Consider the following 4,963-nt stretch of genomic DNA (forward strand, 5'->3'; position numbering starts at 1 on the left):
AATATGGGTATCTATATACATCTTAGATACCCATATTAAAAGTGGGAACTTTATGGGAGAAAAAGAATTCTCAGGCCTTGGTCATCATACTTCAATACAGCACAATTTTATTTTTGAACACATTTGTCCATATAAATTATATCCCAAAGCAACATTGCAAAATTAAAATGAGGACAGCATATGGTAAAAATTAAGATAAAGCAGTGATAACAGCCTCCAAATACTTGAAGGGGGGGGGGGAAATCACTGTCTCACACTCCAATGTGCCAATATTTTCTACTGAAATGTTCATGACTTCTAATGTTATCCTGGAACAGTCTTGGAGGGGGACCTCAGCCTCTCCTTCCTTGTAAACTGAATTGTAAACTGTAAAACCAGGACCACACAGTCTTTTCACTTTTGCCTGGCTGAAGGGATGACCTGCAAAACTTTATATAAAGTTGTAATATCTGGGTTCCACTAAAAACTGATTCAACTGTTAGTCCTTTTATTACTGGGAAACTGAATTTCACATATTTTGTTTTGCAAGACTTAAAAACAAATGATCCAAATCAATGGGGTTACATGAGGAATGAATTTGGTCCACTGTTTTGTTTGTTCTATGGAGACATTCATGATCTTATGACAATTCCTGACAGAGAGGAGATTGCCCTTCTTGGACAAAATGTGTTCTTTTCCTTTGCTTCATTTATACTTTCTCCTTTAAATTGCATAAGAAATTCAGATAGCAAGGTTCTATACCACAGTTCCACAGCAAAACACACAAAGAACAGTTTTAAATCAATATCAATTCGTTTCATTTTCTAATAACATTTCTTGTTCCAAGTTACATTACATACCTAACCACAGTACCATGTGCTCTGCACTTCTTGTCTGCCCATCAAAGAGAGGTGGCAGAGAAGGTAAACCAGACTACCCTTTGGTAGACCTGCTGTACTGCCTAACAGCAATAGAAAGCAGGCTATTTAGGTCTTGTTATATGGTGCATTTTATCACAACTCTTTCCCCTCTCCCCCCAGTACCACCACCAAACCAGGCATAGGGTTATACACAGATTTAAGAAATAGCTTAGGGTTGCACAGAGATCTTCACATTCTCAACTCCTCCTTTCTGCCAAAATGAAGGAAGAGAAAGCTACCTACCATACCGAGTCTCTAATAAATTATTTATGTGGGAAATATTGCCTTAGCCATTTTCAGGTTGAAAAATACATTCCATACTGCAGGGATAATGAGAGCATAAAACATTAACACTACATTTTTCTATACCATTCTGCATAATTAACTACACAGCTGTTCATTCATTCAGGCCCAACAACCAAATTAATTTCCAATCACTTAACATGGGATGCACTGGAGGACATACTACAGGAATAACTAAATCTGCTACCATATTACACACCACAGGAATGATACAAGGAGCCCAATGTGAGGACATGTCATGGGAGCAAATACTTTATACAAACAGACTTTTCAAGCAAACAGAGAAAAATGGCTTTCTTGTTGTCTATGGGTGCAGTCAGTAACTGCCTTATAATAAAAACAAGTACAGGATACACATTTTCAGATGAAGTCCACAATGTGTCAGTACTGTTGTCTAGGCAGTACTACTCCCACAGTCTTCCATCAGAAATGTAAGGAGGCAGAAGGCAGCAGGAAGGGTCTGAGCGTTACCTTTTCTAAATATTATCTGTATCACAGTCACACTTACAGGCCCTAAAAAGAGCAGGATCCCACATTGAGAAAAAACAAAGCAAACAACAGTCCCTTCTCCAAAGAACTTACAAAGTAGACAGCCAAATGTTAGGAGGAGGAGAAAGCAGAGAAAGGCAACATGCTTTGGTTAAGTCATAGAGTGGTTCAGAGACTGATCAAGAACAGACCCCAGATATCCTGATTCACAAAGCAGAATCCTATGTACTATACCAGCACTGTCCAATATATTTGACCTCAGGCCAAAACTGAACCACGGGGCATGGCACTTGCCAGACAATCCACCCCCGCTGTGGCAGGGAACAGACTTGTCAGTATGGCTATTAGAGCCGCTGCACTGGTTCACTTCTCAGGGGGTAAATGCCACCACTTGTCGTCTGCCCCACCCCACCTTTTTCCCTCATCTACTCATAGACCACCAGCTGGACAGTCCTGTAGACAGTGATGCCATATCTAAGCAAAGAGTTTGTTTGCTATTTCTCAGGGTTTTGTTTTTGTTTAATTTTTCTTAACAAATTCTATTCAGGTTTTTAGACATCATCTGTCATCACAGTTTCTAGATATCTTCCAAAAATGTGCTAAGCAATTTGACTCACAGCAATCATACGTGGTCCCTCCTCTATACCTTTTTGTGAAGTAGAAAATAAAAGAGAGCCTTATATACAGTGTCAGTTCATCGACTTCATAGTTTTGGGGCCAGCGTACTCTTGGAGTGTCACTCCAAAGAAACTGAATATATATGTTCCACTGTTAATGGAGATGATACAGGAACTGATTCTGTTCCTGATGACCTAACAAATGGTGTCAACTACTTTTTATATGAACTTATTATTGGGAAATATGCCAGCACAGAAGCCATTTAGACTACCATTTGGTCCTAGAGAAAGTATATCGATGATGGTGCCAATCAGGGCTGCCAACTGTCAGTAAATTTACTGTTGGTAAAAAAGTCTAAAAATGGCTGTCAGTAAAGTCCATTAAAAACCTTTATCCACTGGTAAAAATGCTAAGCATTTGCAGCTTTACTGAAGCTCTGGCAGACATAGCATAGCAGAACTACCTGGTGTCTGAGTGGGAGTGTAGCATCCTGCAAGGAGTGTTCTCCCAACCATGTGCTGCTGCTGCTACATCCCAGGCTGCCTGTAGTACTGTTGGTCACAGGTGGGCTTCTTGGGGATCCATGCTGGGCTGGTGGGAGCAGAACTGACAGGGGTAAGAGTAGGGCTTGAGGTCAGAAGGAAGAAGCATGGTGCAGAGCGAAATCAGGGGCATCAGAATGTGGGAGCAACACAGTATAAAACTACTATTGCAGTCAAGCATGGTTGACAACCCAAGGAAATTTTTTTTACTGCAAACTTTTTGGTTTTACTTTTTTACTATGAGGTCAAACCCCTAAATGTGAACTCAGTCCTTCTAACTGGCCCTGGCAGCAGGGTAGGGCCTGGCAGAAAGGTTACATTTAGATTATGTAAAACTTACATTAGTAAAAATGTGTCAGGAAATAATTTTGGCTGCCCGTAAAAAGCTTGCACATTATCTGGAAAAAAAAAGAAAAGTGTTCTTGGGTTGGCCTGGTATCAATATAAGTTTCCCCATCCTCTATACCCATGGCTTAGGTTTGAGTCACTCAGGGTAACAGCTTTATTTCTATTCCCATCTCCAGCCACTCTGCAGAGGCTAGCAAGGAAGCCAAATTACTGTAGTAGTGGTCTGTATTCTGCAGATACTGTTCTGCTATTGACTGGACCAAGACTATAGAAGAGCCAACATAAGGTAAGAATTTCCTCCATTACTGATCTAGAGTGGCTTTGAACTGGTGAAAATGAAAGGCCACATAACCTCTTACCATCACACTCAGCCAACACATGTGCAAATTTAACCTATTTAAGGCAACTACCCAATACAGTACTTAAGAGATGTTGCAGCAGTTCCCACACATCCTGTGCCTATAAAAAACCTTCAACAAGCAAATCCCTGTTAAAGGAATCAAATAGTCATATGAATAAATCTCAATGAATCAAACACTGAAATGGGATTATCAGATTGGCTTAAAAAATAAATACTGTCTCCTAACTGTAACAAATCAGTTCAACAGCAATTTAGTCCTGCTTTGATTCAGTTATTCCTCTAGCAACAAGAAAAAAAATCAACGTGCTAAAGAAATAACAATCCCATGCCTTAAGGGGACTGTTAAGAGAAAAGGGCTCTGCTGTACTTTCTCTAGTGCCTGTTGGCACCTGTATACTTCAGGGGGAGCTCCATTCCTAATTACATAAAACTCAAATTAAGGATTTATATGGCAGCTATTTAAACTGGAAAGTGAAAGTTAGAATCTCACTCTGTCCATCATTTCTTTGTATTTTCTGTGTTTTTTATATACATAAAATTATATTCTAGAAAAAAATAACTTTAAAATCATATAGTAGGTTGTTGGGTTTTTTTTAAAAATGAAGTATTTGTTTCAAGCCTTGCATCCTAGTTATTTTTATTAGCTGTATTGCAAGATCACATAGAAGCCCTGTAACATACCAAAACCTCATTGTACTATGTAAGGTAAAAATACTGAACAAAAAGACAGTCCCTGTCCCTCAGAGCTTATAGTGAATAAGATTATATTCATAGACCTTAAATCACCAAAGACTTCTATACTACTTAACTCAAGATGCTGTGAATAGTCCCACTGAAGTCAGGCACATGCTGAAGTATTTGCAATAGCAGACTTTAGAAATGCAACAGAGCCACAAACTATCTTGTGGGATGTGAATCAAATGAAATCATGCTGGAACAGAAACAGCATTAATCATGTATTTTATAATCTTGAAAATGTATAAGTTAGAGTTGCCAGGACCGTGTTATCCTTATTTCCACTGTCTTTCGCATGTTTTCAGTACACATTTGTTTATTTGAAGGTTCCTTATAATAAAAATCTAGTTCAAGGGCCAAGATCTGTTAGACTAAAATCTGGAGCACAATTTTTCTAATTGCTTTTTAAATGCCTGAAAATTAATTTAAAAATCAATGGAAATTCAGCTGCATCATCCATAACAGTATTTACAACATGCACAGAATGCCCTGAAATAAATGAAAGGTTGTTCAATATGATTAGGCAACTACAGGAACTCCACTGTGACAAAAAAGGCTGTAGGAATCTGGTGTACCATAATCCTGTCCAACTGCAGGGTTATCTTTGTAACTTCACTGTCTCCGGTTAAGACAGAGGTATAAGTGGGGGCATAATATGAAATAATTAA

At 38.7% G+C, this 4,963-nt stretch overlaps 1 protein-coding gene and 1 long non-coding RNA gene across 8 annotated transcripts in view; one reads left to right on the top strand and one right to left on the bottom strand.

Annotated features, from left to right (window-relative positions):
* The window catches only part of SORCS2 (sortilin related VPS10 domain containing receptor 2), an 882,674-nt gene that overhangs the window by 853,231 nt on the left and 24,480 nt on the right, over positions 1-4,963 (bottom strand). The gene's annotated exons all lie outside the window — the stretch shown is intronic.
* LOC109303967 overlaps positions 1-4,963 on the top strand; it is a 50,745-nt gene that overhangs the window by 7,389 nt on the left and 38,393 nt on the right. For both annotated transcript variants that reach the window (XR_002099270.1, XR_002099269.1), the window contains exon 4: positions 3,376-3,485. This is a non-coding gene — a long non-coding RNA (uncharacterized LOC109303967). The remainder of the gene's footprint in view (positions 1-3,375; positions 3,486-4,963) is intronic.

Source organism: Gavialis gangeticus, unplaced genomic scaffold (assembly GCF_001723915.1).
Source record: "Gavialis gangeticus isolate Ggan-Ray unplaced genomic scaffold, GavGan_comp1, whole genome shotgun sequence".
NCBI classification, from domain to species: domain Eukaryota; kingdom Metazoa; phylum Chordata; order Crocodylia; family Gavialidae; genus Gavialis; species Gavialis gangeticus.